This window comes from Arachis hypogaea, chromosome 6 (assembly GCF_003086295.3).
Source record: "Arachis hypogaea cultivar Tifrunner chromosome 6, arahy.Tifrunner.gnm2.J5K5, whole genome shotgun sequence".
Classification (NCBI taxonomy): domain Eukaryota; kingdom Viridiplantae; phylum Streptophyta; class Magnoliopsida; order Fabales; family Fabaceae; genus Arachis; species Arachis hypogaea.
In genome coordinates, this window is record NC_092041.1 from 89,111,506 (window position 1) to 89,129,413 (window position 17,908).

A 17,908-nucleotide genomic window follows, 5' to 3' on the forward strand; every position below is an offset into this window, starting at 1 on the left:
CCTTTTACTATTGTATTGGATATGCTGGGATCTTTCATCAGTTTTATGCAATCTTAGACATTGGGGGCTGGCCTCACAGGCATGCCTGGACCATCATCACTTATGTATTTTCAATGATGGAGTTTCTACACACCATAGATTAAGATTTAGAGCTCTACTGTTCCTGGAGTATTAATGCAATTACTACTATTTTCTATTCAATTCATGCTTATTCCTGTTCTAAGATATGCATTCGCACACAAGAACATGATGAATGTGATGATTATGTGACGCTCATCACCATTCTCACTTATGAACGCGTGCCTGACAAGCACTCTCGTTCTACATGCAAACAAGCTTGAATGCATATCTCCTAGCCTTCTGGTTCACGATCAGAGTCTTCGTGGTATAAGCTAGAATCAATTGGCAGCATTCTTGAGATCCAGAAAGTCTAAACCTTGTCTGTGGTATTCTGAGTAAGATCTGGGATGGGATGACTGCGACGAGCTTCAAACTCGCAAGTGTTGGGCGTAGTGACAGACATAAAAGGATCAATGGATCCTATTCCAACATGAGTGAGAACCGACAGATGATTAGCCGTGCGGTGACAGCGCATTTGGACCATTTTCACTGAGAGGATGGACGGTATCTATTGACAACGGTGATCCCCCAACATACAGCTTGCCATAGAAAGGAGTATGAAGGATTGGATGAAGGCAGTAGGAAAGCAGAGATTCAGAAGGGATAACGCATCTCCATACGCTTATCTGAAATTCCCACCAATGAATTCCATAAGTATCTCTATCTTTATTTTATGTTTATTTATCTTTTAATTATCAAAACTCTATAACCATTTGAATCCACCTGACTGAGATTTACAAGGTGACCATAGCTTGCTTCAAGCCGACAATCTCCGTGGGATCGACCTTTACTCACGTAAGGTTTATTACTTGGACGACCCAGTGCACTTGCTGGTTTGTTGTGCGAAGTTGTGAAAAAGAGTTGAGATTACAATTGTGCGTACCAATTTGTTGGCGCCATTGAGATCACAATTTCGTGCACCAAGTTTTTGGCGCCGTTGCTGGGGATTGTTCAAGTTTGGACAACAGAGGTTCATCTTGTTTCTCAGATTAGGTAATTTTCTTCTTTTAACCTTTATTTTATTTTCAAAAAGTTTTCAAAAATCTTTCAAATTTTTTTTCTTCTTTTTCATTTTTCAAAAAAATAATTTTTGAAAAATTCAAAAAAATTTATAAAATCATAAAATCAAAAATATTTTGTGTTTCTTGTTTGAGTCTAGTGTTAATTTTTAAGTTTGGTGTCAATTGCATGTTTTTAAAATTTGTGCATTTTTCAAAAAATTCATGCATTGCATTCTTCATGATCTTCAAGTTGTTCTTGACAAGTCTTCTTGTTTGGTCTTCATATTTTCTTGTTTTGTGTCTTTTCTTGTTTTTCATATGCATTTTCGAATTTTTAGAGTCAAAAGTTTAAAAATTTCTAAGTTTGGTGTCTTGCATGTTTTTCCTTTCTTGAAAATTTTTCAAAAATAAGTTCTTGATGTTCATCATGATCTTCAAAGTGTTCTTGGTGTTCATCTTGAAATTCATAGTGTTCTTGCAAGCATCATTTGTTTTAATCCAAAATTTTTATGTGTTGAGTCATTTTGTGGTTTTTCTCTTTCCTCATTAAATTAAAAAAAATCAAAAAATATCTTTTTCTTATTTTACTCATAATTTTCGAAATCTTTGGATTGACTTAATCAAAAATTTTTAAAATAAGTTGTTTCTTGTTAGTTGGTGCACGAAATTGCAATCACACTTTTTGCAATCCGCACAACTAACCAGCAAGTGCACTGGGTCATCCAAGTAATAGCTTACGTGAGTAAGGGTTGAATCCCATGGAGATTGTTGGCTTGAAGCAAGCTATGGTTATCTTATTAATCTTAGTCAGGATACCAATTATAGTTATCAATTGACTTGCAAATAAACAAGAGAGCATGTATTAAATAATACTTATTATGCAGTAATGGAGAATATGTTGGAGTTTTGGAGATGCTTTGTCTTCTGAATTCCTGTAACATAATGCTTCCTCACTTTCAAACATGCAAGGCTCCTTCCATGGCAAGCTGTATGTAGGGCGTCACCGTTGTCAATGGCTACTTCCCATCCTCTCAGTGAAAATGGTCCAAATGCTCTGTCACAGCACGGCTAATCATCTGTTGATTCTCGATCATGTCGGAATAGGATCCATTGATCCTTTTGCGTCTGTCACTACGCCCAACACTCGTGAGTTTGAAGCTCGTCACAGTCATCCAATCCCAGACTCCTACTCGGAATACCACGGACAAGGTTTAGACTTTCTGGATTCTCAAGGATGCTGCCATCAATTCTAGCTTATACCACGAAGATTCTGATTAAAGAATCTAAGAGATACTCATTCAATCTAATGTAGAACGGAGGTGCTTTTCAGGCACACGTTCATGGATTGAGGAAGGTGATGAGTGTCACGGATCATCACCTTCTTCATAGTGAAGCGCGAATGAACATCTTAGATAGGAACAAGCGTGTTTGAATGGAAAACAGAAATAATTGCATTAATTCATCGAGATGCTGCAGAGCTCCTCACCCCCCAACAATGGAGTTTAGAGACTCATGCCGTCAAAGAGTACAAAGTTCAGATCTAAAAATGTCATGAGATACAAAATAAGTCTCTAAAAGTTGTTTAAATACTAAACTAGTAGCCTAGGTTTACAAAAAATGAGTAAACTAAGATGAAGAGTGCAGAAATCCACTTCTGGGGCCCACTTGGTGTGTGTTGGGGCTGATACTTAAGCTTCTCACGTGCTTGGTCTGTTTCTGGAGTTGAACGCCAGGTTGTAACCTGTTTCTGGCGTTGAACTCCAACTTGCAACCTGTTTCTGGCACTGAACGCCAAACTGCAACATGGAACTGGTGTTGAACGCCAGTTTACGTCATCTATTTTCGCACAAAGTATGGACTATTAAATATTGCTGGAAAGCCCTGGATGTCTACTTTCCAACCCAATTGAGAGCGCGCCAATTGGACTCTTGTAGCTCCAAAAAATCCATTCCGAGTGCAGGGACGTCAGAATCCAACAACATCAGCAGTCCTTTTTCACCCTAAATTAGATTTTTGCTCAGCTCCCTCAATTTCAGCCAGAAAATACCTAAAATTACAGAAAAGCACATAAACTCATAGTAAAGTCCAGAAATATGAATTTTTCCTAAAAACTAATAAAATTCTACTGAAAACTAACTAAAACATACTAAAATCTACATGAAATTACCCCCAAAAAGCGTATAAAATATCCGCTCATCACAACACTAAACTTAAACTGTTGCTTGTCCCAAAGCAACTAGATAAATAAAATAGGATAAAAAAAGAAATTATGAAGCAATAATATCTCAAAGTTTCAAGTGAAGCTCAGATTCTAATTAGATGAGCGGGACTAGTAGCTTTTTGCTTCTAAACAGTTTTGGCATCTCACTTTATCCTTTGAAATTTAGAATGATTGGCATCCATAGGAACTCAGAATTCGGATAGTATTATTGATTCTCCTAGTGTAGTATGTTGATTCTTGAACACAGTTACTTTATGAGTCTTGTCCGTGGCCCTAAGCACTTTGTTTTCCAGTATTACCACCGGATACATAAATGCCACAGACACATAACCGGGTGAACCTTTTCAGATTGTGACTTAGCTTTCCTAAAGTCCCCAATTAGAGGTGTCCAGAGTTCTTAAGAACACTCCTTTGCCTTGGATCACGACTTTAACCACTCAGTCTCAAGCTTTTCACTTGGACCTGCATGCCACAAGCATATGGTTAGGGACAGCTTGATTTAGCCGCTTAGGCCTGGATTTATTTCCTTGGCCCTCCTATCCATTGATGCTCAAAGCCTTGGATCCTTTTCATCCTTTCCTTTTGGTTTAAAAGGGCTTTTCTACCTCTTTTGCTTTTTTTTATTCTTTTTCTTGCTTCAATAATTAATTTTATGATTTTTCAGATCAGCAATAATATTTCTCTTGTTCATCATTCTTTCAGGAGCCAACAATTTTAACATTCATAAAATTCAATATCAAAATTATGCACTATTCAAGCATTCATTCAGAAGACAAAAAGTATTGCCACCACATATAAATAATTAGAATTTTTCTTATTAAGAACTCGTAAAAAAATATTGCCTCTTTATTCTAAAAATCTACTATTTTATTCATGTTTGATGATGATGAGAAAAATAACTTATAGCTTAATTGGAAATAAAATCAAAATAGATATACTAATTACTACTGCTCCTATATAACTTCTAAGGCAAATTCCTATAAGAACAACTATCACAGAAGTAAAGCTAAGATTAGGACTCAACAACCTTTATTTTGGGAAGTGGATGTTTCTCTAGTCTGTGGGGTGCTTGGTCCTTCAAGAGATAATTTCTGACGCTTCAGTTCCTTCAAGTCATGCCTTTGCTCTTCTTGTTCCCCAAGTAGTTTGCAAAGCATGCTATTTTGATTATTTTGTTCTTCCTTTATTTGGTCCATAGCTTCTTGTAACTTAGTAACCGATGCTTCAAGATGCTCCCAGTATTCAAATTGAGGGATTTTCGGGAGGAATTCCTGTGCTCTCCTCTTGATGGGGTCATCCTGCACTTGTTATTTTTCCATTGATATTTTGGTGATTGGTCGCTCAACTGAGATATACTCAGTTATTCCCATCTTTACTCCAGCATCTTTACATAGCATAGATATTAAGCTAGAATAAGCCAATTTGGTATCTTTGGAGTTCTTGTTTGCAATTATGTAAAGTTCACACGAAATCAACTGATGAACTTCCACTTCTCTTCGTAACATAATACAGTGGATCATCACTACTCTTTTAATGGTGACTTCAGAGCGGTTGCTAGTGGGCAGTATAGAACGCCCAATAAAGTCCAGCCAGCCTCTAGCAACTGGTTTGAGATCTTCTCTCTTGAGTTGATTTGGGACGCCCTTGGTGCTGGTGGTCCACCTGGTTCCAGGGATGCATATATCCTCTAGAATCTTGTCCAGGCCCTTATTTGTTCTCATCATTCTCCTATTAAAGGAGTCTGGGTCATCTTTCAGCTGAGGTAGCTTAAAGATCTCCCTGATTTTGTCAGAGTGGATGTGAATAATCTTTCCTCTGACCAAGGTCCGATAGTCATAGAGGGCAGTTCCAGATATTCTCTGCCTGTCTGTTTGCCACAGATTAGCGTAGAATTCCTGAACCATGTTTCTTTCCACCTTTGTTTCAGGATTAGCTAGGATTTCCCAGCTCCTGTTTTAAATTTGCTCTTGGATCTCCGGATATTCATCTTCTTTCAGATCGAATTTTATTTTCGGGATCACTGACCTTAGACCCATTATTTTGTAGTAATGGTCTGAATGTTCTTTGGTTAAGAACTTCCCTTGATTCAAAGTGGTTTTGGAATACTCTCTTTCTTGCCTCTTGGAGTGGGTTGTTTTCCTTTAGGAGCCATGATCTTAGTGGGTGTGGTTTAGTGATCACGGATAAACACACCAAACTTAGAGGTTTGTTTGTCCTCAAGCAAAAGAAAAGAAAGGAGAGGGATAGAAGGAGAGCTAGTTTTCAAATTGTTGGGGAGAGGAGAGAGGCCGAATGTGGGTTTAAAGGGGGGTGGGTTTTCGAAAATTTTGAAGAAAGATAAGATAGAAGATATGATTTGTAAGATAAATATGATAGAAAAAAGATATAATTGAAAATTGAAAAGATATAGAAGATATTTGAAAAAGATAAATCTAAATTTTAGAAAAAAGATTTGGGATTAATTTGAAAAGATAATTGAGTTTTGAAAAAAAAATTGAAAAGAAGTTGGATGGGATTTGAAAAAGGATTTGTGTTTATGAATTAAGATACATTTGATATTTTTGAAAAAGGAATTTTAGAAATTAGGATTAAAATTTTTGGAATTGAAGAATGAGAGTTTGTAACATGTTTATGCAAGAAATCATGAATTGAAATATGAAAATTGAAAAAATTGTGAAGTAAAAACGAATTTACCTCCTCCCCACAATCCTGGCGTTAAACGCCCAAATGCTGCATGTTTTGGGCGTTTAACGCCCATTTGCAGCTTCTCCTGGGCGTTCAACACCCAGCTGTTGCTTCTAGCTGGCGTTGAACGCCAGGAACTCCTTTGTCGCTGGGCGTTTTTCTGAACGCCCAGAACGCTATAAATCTGGCGTTAAATGCCCAGAAGGTGCTTCTTTCTGGAGTTTAACACCCAGATGGCTATCCTTACTGGCGTTGAATGCCCAGTAGATGCTTCTTTTGGGCGTTCAACGCCCAAAACAGCTCTTACTGGCTTTTTCGCACCAGTGAGCTTTCTTTTTGCTCTTTTATCCTGTGAATCCTTCTGTAACTTTGTGAACTCAAGCAATTGCTATTTTACCTTGAAGATAATTGACATAAACCTGTAAAAATCAATTAATTAACAAATAAGCTTTGTAAATGGCTGGGTTGCTTCCCAGCAAGCGCTTCTTTTATTGTCTTTAGCTGGACTATTACTGAGCTTTAATCAAGTCTCAGTTTTGAGCATTCTTGCTCAAAATTGCTTTCAAGATAATGTTTAACTCTCTGTCCATTAACAATGAACTTTTTGTTAGAATCATTATCCTCAAGCTCCACGTATCCATATAGTGATACACTTGTAATCACATATGGACCTCTCCACCGGGATTTCAATTTTTCGGGGAATAATCTGAGCCTAGAATTAAACAGCAGAACTTTCTGCCTGGCTCAAAGACTCTGGATGACAGTTTCTGATCATACCATCTTTTTGCCTTCTCTTTGTAAATTTTTGCATTCTTGAAAGCATTGAGTCTGAACTCCTCTAGCTCATTTAACTGGAGCAATCGTTTTTCTCCAGCTAACTTGGCATCAAGGTTTAGGAATCTGGTTGCCCAATAGGCCTTATGTTCCAGTTCCACTGGCAAGTGATAGGCTTTTCCATACACAAGCTAGTATGGAGAAGTTCCTATAGGAGTCTTGAATGCTGTTCTGTATGCCCATAGAGCATCATCCAAGCTTTTTGCCCAATCCCTTCTACGGTTAATCACAGTCCATTCCAGGATTCTTTTAAGTTCTCCATTAGAGACTTTAGCTTGCCCATTTATCTGTGGATGATATGGAGTAGCTACCCTATGGCTAACTCCATATCGAACCAAAGCAGAGTAAAGCTGTTTATTGCAGAAATGAGTGCCCCCATCACTGATTAGTACTCTAGGGATACCAAATCTGCTGAAGATGTGTTTCTGGAGGAATTTCAGCACTGTCTTAGTATCATTAGTAGGTGTTGCAATAGCTTCAACCCATTTGGATACATAATCCACTGCCACCAGAATATAAGTGTTTGAGTATGATGGTGGGAAAGGCCCCATGAAATCAATATCCCATACATCAAACAACTCAATCTCCAAGATCCCTTGTTGAGGCATGGCATAACTGTGAGGCAGATTGCCAGATCTTTGGCAACTGTCACAATTAAGTACAAACACTCGGGAGTCTTTATAGAGAGTAGGCCAGTAGAAGCCACATTGGAGGACCCTTGTGGCTGTTCGCTCACTTCCAAAATGTCCTCCATACTGTGATCCATGGCAGTGCCAGAGGATCTTTTCTGCTTCTTCTTTAGGCACACATCTACGGATTACTCCGTCTGCACATCTTTTGAAGAGATATGGTTCATCCCAAAGATAGTACTTTGCATCCATGATCAATTTCTTTGATTGTTGCCTACTGTACTCTTTGGGTATGAATCTCACAGCCTTGTAGTTTGCAATGTCTGCAAACCATGGTGCTTCCTGAATGGCAAAATGTTGCTCATCCGGAAAAGTTTCAGAGATCTCAGTAAGAGGGAGGGACGCCCCTTCTACTGGTTCTATTCGGGATAAGTGATCTGCTACTTGGTTCTCTGTCCCTTTTCTTTCTCTTATTTCTATATCAAACTCTTGCAGAAGCAACACCCATCTGATGAGTCTGGGTTTTGAATCCTGCTTTGTGAGTAGATATTTAAGAGCAGCATGGTCAGTGTACACAATCACGTTTGATCCTACTAAATAAGATCTAAACTTGTCAATGGCGTAAACCACTGCAAGCAACTCTTTTTCTGTGGTTGTGTAGTTCTTCTGTGTGTCATTTAGAACACGACTGGCATAGTAAATGACGTGCAGAAGCTTGTCATGCCTTTGTCCCAACACTGCACCAATGGCATGGTCACTGGCATCACACATCAGTTCAAATAGTAGTGTCCAGTCTGGTGCAAAGATGACTGGTGCTGTGACTAGCTTAGCTTTCAGAGTCTCAAACGCCTACAGACACTCTTTATCAAAGATAAATGGCGTGTCAGCAGCTAGCAGATTACTCAGAGGTTTGGCAATTTTTGAAAAATCTTTTATAAACCTCCTATAGAATCATGCATGCCCCAGAAAGCTTCTAATTGCCTTAACATTGGTAGGCGGTGGTAATTTTTCAATTACCTCTATCTTCGCTTGATCCACCTCTATTCCCTTGTTCGAAATTTTGTGCCCAAGGACAATTCCTTCAGTCACCATAAAGTGACATTTTTCCCAGTTTAAAAATAGGTTGGTCTCTTGGCACCTCTTTAGAACAAGTGCTAGATGGTCAAGATAGGAGCTGAATGAGTCTCCAAATATTGAAAAGTCATCCATGAAGACTTCCAGAAATTTTTCCACCATATCAGAGAAAATAGAGAGCATGCACCTTTGAAAGGTTGCAGGTGCATTGCACAGGCCAAATGGCATCCTTCTGTATGCAAATACGCCGGATGGACATGTGAATGTTGTTTTCTCTTGATCTTGGGATCTACTGCAATCTGATTATAACCTGAATATCCATCCAGGAAGCAGTAGTATTCATGACCTGATAGTCTTTCTAGCATTTGGTTTATGGATGGTAAAGGAAAATGATCCTTTCTGGTAGCTGTATTGAGCCTTCTGTAATCAATACACATACGCCACCCTGTAACTGTTCTTGTGGGAACCAGTTCATTTTTTTCATTATGGACCACTGTCATACCACCCTTCTTAGGGACGATTTGGACAGGACTTACCCAGGGGCTATCAGAAATGGGATAAATAATCCCAGCCTCTAGTAATTTAGTGACCTCCTTCTGCACCACCTCCTTCATGGCTGGATTCAGCCGCCTTTGTGGTTGAACCACTGGCTTAGCGTCACCCTCCAATAGGATCTTGTGCATGCATCTGGCTGGGCTAATGCCCTTAAGATCACTGATGGACCACCCAAGAGCTGTCTTGTGTGTCCTTAGCACTTGAATTATTGCTTCCTCTTCCTGTGGCTCTAAGGTAGAGCTTATGATTACAGGAAAGGTATCACCTTCTCCCAGAAATACATATTTCAGGGATGGTGGTAATGGTTTGAGCTTGGGTTTGGGAGGTTTCTCCTCTTCCTGAGGGATTTTCAGAGGTTCTATTATTCTCTCTGGTTCCTCCAGATCAGGCTGAGCATATTTAAATATATCTTCTAGCTCTGATTTGAGACTCTCAGTCATATTGACCTCTTTTACCAGAAAGTCAATAATATCAATGCTCATGTAGTCATTTTGATAGTAGATGCAGGTATTAGGTTGATACTTGCCCCAAGATCACATAGAGCTTGCTTGGTACAAGTACCTTCTAATGTGCATGGTATCATAAAGCTTCTGGGATCTTTAAGCTTCTCAAGTAAGCTTTTCAGAATGACTACACTGCATTCTTTAGTGAGGTAAACTTTTTCAGTTTTCCTCCAATCCTTCTTATGACTTAAGATCTCTTTCATGAACTTAGCATAAGAAGGTATTTGCTCAAGTGCCTCTACAAACAGAATCTTTATTTCAAGAGTCATGAGATAATCTGCAAAGCGAGCAAATTGCTTATCCTGTTTCGCTTGGAAGAGTTTCTGAGGATAAGTCATTTTGGCTTTGTATTCCTCAACCTTAGTTGTTGTAGGTTTATTGCCTACAGATGTGGGTTGAGAAGCCTTTTTAGAGGGGTTGCTATCAGCACTTGTATGTGTCTAATCCCCCACTGGTGTTTGAATACCAGGGGTGGAAGCTAGAGTGGCGTTAGAAGCCAACTCCTTACCTGTTTCTGGCGTCTGAACGCCAGAACTGAGCTTCCTTTGGGCATTCAACGCCGGTTCCTTGCTTGTTTCTGGCGTTGGACGCCAGGACTGAGCATGGGTTGGGCGTTCAACACCAGCTTTCCACCCATTTTCTGGCGTTTGAGTGCCAGAATTATTTCTCTCTGGGCCCTGACTGTCCTCAGAGGGATTTTGGATAGTAGTCTGTTCATTTCTTGGCTTCCTGCTGCCTTGAAGTGAGGTATTTAATGTTTTTCCACTTCTTAATTGAACTGCTTGTCATTCTTCTGTTATTTATTTTGATAATTGCTGTTCTATTTGCTTCAACTGCACTTCCATATTCATATTAGCCATTTTTGTTTCTTGCAATATCTCCTTGAATTCGGCTAGCTATTTTGTTAGAAAATCTAATTGCTAATTGAATTCAGTAACTTGTTTTGTAGGACTTAGTTCAGCAGTTACTGTTTTAGCCTCTTCTTTCATGGAAGGTTCACTGCTTAGATACAGATGCTGATTTCTGGCAACTGTATCAATGAGCTCTTGAGGTTCTTCAATTGTCTTTTTCATGTGTATTGATCCACCAGATGAGTGGTCTAGAGAAATTTGAGCTTTCTCTGTAAGCCCATAATAAAAGATGTCTAACTGCACCCACTCTGAAAACATTTCAGAGGGACATTTTCTTAGCATCTCTCTGTATCTCTCCTAGGCATCATAAAGGGATTCATTATCTCCTTGTTTGAAGCCTTGGATGCTCAGCATTAGCTATGTCATCCGTTTTGGAGAAAAATAGTGATTCAGAAATTTTTCTGACAGCTGTTTCCAAGTCTTTATGTTGTCCTTAGGTTGGTTATTTAACCACATCTTAGCTTGGTCTTTTACAGCAAATGGAAATAGTAACAATCTATAGACATCCTGATCTACTTTCTTATCATGTACTGTGTCAGTAATTTGTAAAAACTATGCCAGAAACTCTGTAGGTTCTTCTTGTGGAAGACCGGAATACTAGCAACTTTGCTGCACCATGATAATAAGCTGAGGGTTCAACTCAAAGCTACTGACTCCAATGGAGGGTATACAGATACTACTCCTATATAAAGCAGTAGTGGGGTTAGCATATGACCCCAGTGTCCTTCTGGACTGTTCATTTCCACTTAGGTCCATGATAGAGAAAGGGAGATGATGTGGATTTATTTTATTATAAAAAATAATTTTTGAAATAATAAAATAAAATAAAAACTAAAATAAAAATAAAAATAAAATTTATAAAATATTTTAAAAATTTTCGAAAAAAATGAGGAGAGAAAAAGTGGTTAGGATATTTTTGAAAAAGATGTGATTTTTTTCAAATCTTAAAAGGATAAGATTTTGAAAATTTTTGAAACTGAAATCTGAATTTTTATAGAAAATTTCGAAAAATTTGCTTGAAAATAGTTAGAGAAGATAATTTTTTTTATTTTTGAATTTTATGATGAAAGAGAAAAACACACAAAAGACACAAGACTTAAAATTTTTAGATCTAATGCTCCTTGTTTTTGAAAATTTTGGAGGAAAAACACCAAGAACACCAAACTTAAAAATTTTATGATCAAAACACAAAGAAGACTCAAGAACACTTTGAAGACTCACAAGAACAACAAGAACAAAAGAAAGAACACCAAACTTAAAATTTTTAGAATACCAAATATAAATTTTCGAAAATTAAAGAAAATTAACAAGAGAACACCAAACTTAAAGTTTGCCACAAGATTTAATCAAAGAAAAATTATTTTTGAAAAAAGTTAAAAAAAAAGATACCCAATTGCCAAGAACATAAGCCAACGCTCTAGCCAACTGAGCTATAAATGTAACGTGTTTTAATATTGTATAAAAAAATTTTTTTGAAAACTAATATTTTGAAAAAGCACAAGGAAAACACGAAAACACACAGAACAAGACAAACTAAAGATCAAACAAGAAAAATTGACAAGAACAATTTGAAGATCAAGGAAAAACAAGAACATGCAATTCAAAAAATTGAGAGACAAAGAAAAGCATGCAATTGACACCAAACTTAGAACATGACACTAAACTCATAAAAAAACGAAAATTCAATTAAAAAAAATAATATTTTTGAAAATTTTTTTTAAAAGGAATAATAAAAGATGCAATCCTAATGACTCTAAACTAAAAAGACAAATTTTTCCTAATATGAGTAACAAGAATCACCGTCAGTTGTTCAAACTCAAACAATCCCCGGCAACGGCGCCAAAAACTTGGTGCACGAAATTACAATCACACTTTTTGCAATCCGCACAACTAACCAGCAAGTGCACTGGGTCGTGCAAGTAATACCTTACGTGAGTAAGGGTCGAATCCCACGGAGATTGTTGGCTTGAAGCACGCTATGGTTATCTTATTAATCTTAGTCAGTATACCACTTATAGTTATCAATTGACTTGCAAATAAACAAGAGAGCATGGATTAAATAATACTTATTATGCAGTAATGGAGAATATATTGGAGTTTTGGAGATGCTTTGTCTTCTGAATTCCTGTAACATAATGCTTCCTCACTTTCAAACATGCAAGGCTCCTTCCATGGCAAGCTGTATGTAGGGCATCACTGTTGTCAATGGTTACTTCCCATCCTCTCAGTGAAAATGGTCCAAATGCTCTGTCAGAGCACGACTAATCATCTGTTGGTTCTCGATCATGTCAGAATAGGATCCATTGATCCTTTTGTGTCTGTCACTACGCCCAACACTCGCGAGTTTGAAGCTCGTCACAGTCATCCAATCCCAGAATCCTACTCGGAATACCACGGACAAGGTTTAGACTTTTCGGATTCTCAAGGATGCTGCCATCAATTCTAGCTTATACCACGAAGATTCTGATTAAGGAATCTAAGAGATACTCATTCAATCTAATGTAGAACGGAGGTGGTTGTTAGGCACACGTTCATGGATTGAGGAAGGTGATGAGTGTCACGGATCATCACCTTCTTCATAGTGAAGCGCGAATGAACATCTTAGATAGGAACAAGCGTGTTTGAATGGAAAACAGAAATAATTGCATTAATTCATCGAGACGCTGCAGAGCTCCTCACCCCCAACAATGGAGTTTAGAGACTCATGCCGTCAAAGAGTACAAAGTTCAGATCTAAAAATGTCATGAGATACAAAATAAGTCTCTAAAAGTTGTTTAAATACTAAACTAGTAGCCTAGGTTTACAGAAAATAAGTAAACTAAGATGAAGAGTGCAGAAATCCACTTCTGGGGCCCACTTGGTGTGTGCTGGGGCTGATACTTAAGCTTCTCATGTGCCTGGGCTGTTTCTGGAGTTGAACGCCAGGTTGTAACCTGTTTCTGGCATTGAACTCCAACTTGCAACCTGTTTCTGGCGCTGAACGCCAAACTACAACATGGAACTGGTGTTGAACGCCAGTTTACGTCATCTATCTTCGTGCAAAGTATGGACTATTATATATTGCTGGAAAGCCCTAGATGTCTACTTTCTAACCCAATTGAGAGCGCGCCAATTGTACTCCTGTAGCTCCAAAAAATCCATTCCAAGTGCAGGGAGGTCAGAATCCAACAGCATCAGCAGTTCTTTTTCAGCCTAAATCAGATATTTGCTCAGCTCCATCAATTTCAGCCAGAAAATACCTAAAATTACAGAAAAGTACGCAAACTCATAGTAAAGTCCAGAAATATGAATTTTGCCTAAAAACTAATAAAATTATACTGAAAACTAACTAAAACATACTAAAATCAACATAAAATTACCCCAAAAGCGTATAAAATATCCGCTCATCATTAGTCAAGTCAAGATTTCATTTTCAAAATTTTATCTTTCCAAAATCTTTTTCAAAATCAAATCTTTTTCATTTTTTCCCCTTGTTTTTCGAAAATTTTCAAAAATCTTTTTCAAAACTTTTCAAGATCTTTTTCCTATTTTTACTTCATATTTTTGAAATTAACACTAACAATTAATGGTTTGATTAAAAAATTTCAAGTTTGTCACTTTCTTGTTTAGAAAGATTCAAACTTTAAATTTTAGAATCATATCTTTTGATTTCTTGTGAGTCAAGTCATTAGTTCTGATTTTAAAAATCAATTTTTTTAAAGTAAATTTAATCATATCTTTTCAATCACAGCTTTTTTCAAATCATATCTTTTTCAATCAAATTTTTTTCAATCATATCTTTTTCAAAAATTTGATTTCAAAAATCTTTTCTAACTTCTTATCTTTTCAAAATTGATTTTCAAATCTTTTTCAATTAACTAGTTGACTTGTTGTTTGTTTTACTATTTCTTATCTTTTTCAAAACCACCTAACTACTTTTCTCTCTCTAATTTTCGAAAATCACCTTCCTCTTTCAAAATTACTTTTAATTAACTAATTGTTTTAAATTTTAATTTTATTCTATTTCTTCTCTTAATTTTCGTATTCTAACTAAATTTTAAAATAAAACAAAAATATTTTCCTTTTCCTTTTAATTATTTTCGAAAACTCCCCCCTCTCTCCTTCTATTTATTTTATTTATTTACTAACACTTCTCCTCCACTCATCAAAAATTCGAACCCTCTCCCTCTCTCTGAGTTCGAATTTTCTCTTTCTTTCCTCATTCTTATTCTTCTTCTCTTCTACTCACATAAAGGAATCTCTATACTGTGACATCGAGGATTCCATACTTTCTTTGTTTTCTTCTCCCTCATATGAGCAGGAACAAGAAAGAAGGAATTATTGTTGAAGCTGATCCTGAACCTGAAAGGACCTTGAAGAGGAAGCTAAGAGCAGCTAAAGCACAGTACTCTAAAGAGGACCTAACTGAAATTTTCGAACAGGAAAAGGACATGGCCGAACCCAACAACAATGCAAGGAAGATGCTTGGTGACTTCACTACACCAAATTCCAACTTTCATGGAAGAAGCATCTCAATCCCTGCCATTGGAGTAAACAACTTTGAGCTAAAGCCTTAATTAGTTTCTCTGATACAACAGAATTACAAGTTTTATGGCCTTCCATTAGAAGATCCTTTTCAGTTCTTAACTGAATTCTTGCAGATCTGTGATACTATTAAGACCAATGGAGTTGATCCTGAGGTCTACAAGCTTATGATTTTCCCTTTTGCTGTAAGAGACAAAGCTAGAGTATGGTTAGACTCTCAACCTAGAGATAGCCTAAACTCTTGGGATAAGCTAGTCACGGCTTTCTTAGCCAAATTCTTTCTTCCTCAAAAGCTGAGCAAGCTTAGAATGGATGTTCAAACCCTCAGGCAGAAAGAAGGTGAATCCCTCTATGAAGCTTGGGAAAGATACAAGCAACTGACCAAAAAGTGTCCTTCTGACATGCTTTCAGAATGGACCATCTTGGATATATTCTATGATGGTCTGTCTGAATTGTCTAAGATGTCATTGGACCATTCTGCAGGTGGATCTATTCACCTGAAAAAAACACCTGCAGAAGCTCAGGAACTCATTGAAATGGTTGCAAATAACCAGTTCATGTACACCTCTGAAAGGAATCCTGTGAATAATGGGACGCCTCAAAAGAAGGGAGTTCTTGAAATTGGTGCTCTAAATGCCATATTGGCTCAGAACAAAATGTTGACTCAGCAAGTCAATATGATTTCTTAGAGTCTGAATGGTTTACAAAATGCATCCAACAGTACTAAAGAAGCATCTTCTGAAGAAGAAGCTTATGATCCTGAGAACCCTGCAATAGAAGAGATGAATTACATGGGTGAAGCCTATGGAAACACCTATAATCCATCATGGAGAAATCATCCAAATTTCTCATGGAAGGATCAACAAAAGCCTCAACATGTGTAACACCCTAACTACCAAAGCTCACGTTTCCGGCTGCGCGACTCTTATGGCTTGGACATTACGACGACACTTATACTATTTAATACTGAAATATGAGCCTGTTTAAAACTTTTTACTGCAACACAGCTCCCAAAATACTTTTGCTATACAACGTACATCCATGCATACTGATGAGCGGATAATTTATACGCTTTTTGGCATTGTTTTTAGGTAGTTTTTAGTAAGTTCAAGCTACTTTTAGGGATGTTTTCATTAGTTTTTATGTTAAATTCACATTTTTGGACTTTACTATGAGTTTGTGTGTTTTTCTGTGATTTCAGGAAATTTCTGGCTGAAATTGAGGGATTTGAGCAAAACTCTGAAAAAGGCTGACAAAAGGACTGCTGATGCTGTTGGAATTTGACCTCCCTGCACTCGAAATGGATTTTCTGGAGCTACAGAACTTTAATTGGCGCGCTCTTAACGGCGTTGGAAAGTAGACATCCAGAGCTTTCCAGCAATATATAATAGTCCATACTTTATTCGGAAATTGACGACGTAACTTGGCGTTGAACGCCAAGTACATGCTGCTGTCTAGAGTTAAACGCCAGAAAAACGTCATGATCCGGAGTTGAACGCCCAAAACACGTTATAACTTGGAGTTCAACTCCAAGAAAAGCCTCAGCTCGTGGATAGATCAAGCTCAGCCCAAGCATACACCAAGTGGGCCCTGGAAGTGGATTTATGCATCAATTACTTACTCATGTAAACCCTAGTAGCTAGTCTAGTATAAATAGGATAAGTTACTATTGTATTAGACATCTTTTGACAGTTTAATCTTTTGATCACTTTAGATCTTAGGATCAGATCTCTGGACGCCTAGTCCTTAGACCATGGGGGCTGGCCATTCGGCCATGCCTGAACCTTTTACTTATGTATTTTCAACGGTGGAGTTTCTACACACCATAGATTAAGGGTGTGGAGCTCTGCTATACCTCAAGTTTCAATACAATTACTATTATTTTCTATTCAATTCTCTTTTATTCCTATTCTAAGATATTCGTTGCACTTCAACTTGATGAATGTGATGATCCGCGACACTCATCATCATTCTCACCTACGAACGCGCGTGATTGACAACCACTTCCGTTCTACTCTAGGCCGGGCGCATATCTCTTAGATTCTCCAACAGAATCTTCGTGGTATAAGCTAGATAGATGGCGATATTCATGAGAATCCGGAAAGTCTAAACTTTGTCTATGGTATTCCGAGTAGGATTCTGGGATTGAATGACTGTGACGAGCTTCAAACTCCTGAAGGCTGGGCATTAGTGACAGACGCAAAAGAATCAAGGGATTCTATTCCAACCTGATTGAGAACCGACAGATGATTAGCCGTGCTGTGACAGAGCATAGGACCATTTTCACTGAGAGGATGGGATGTAGCCATTGACAACGGTGATGCCCTACATACAGCTTGCCATGGAAAGGAGTAAGAAGGATTGGATGAATGTAATAAGAAAGTAGAAATTCGAGAGGAGCACAGCATCTCCATACGCCTATCTGAAATTCCCACCATTAATTTACATAAGTATTTCTATCTTAGTTTATTTATCTTTATTTTCTATTTATTCCATTAATCAAATTTAAACTAATAATCCAATTATACTTGAATCCGCCTGACTGAGATTTACAAGGTGACCATAGCTTGCTTCATACCAACAATCTCTGTGGGATCGACCCTTACTCACGTAAGGTATTACTTGGATGACCCAGTACACTTGCTGGCTAGTTGAACGGAGTTGTGTCCACACATAGCAAAGAGCCATAATAATGATTCCATACAACAATAAGGAATACTACATTGATGTGATCACAATTTCGTCCACCAAATTTTTGGCGCCATTGCCGGGGATTGTTCGAGTATGGACAACTGACGGTTCATCTTGTTGCTCAGATTAGGTAATTTTCTTTTCAAAAATCTTTTTCAAA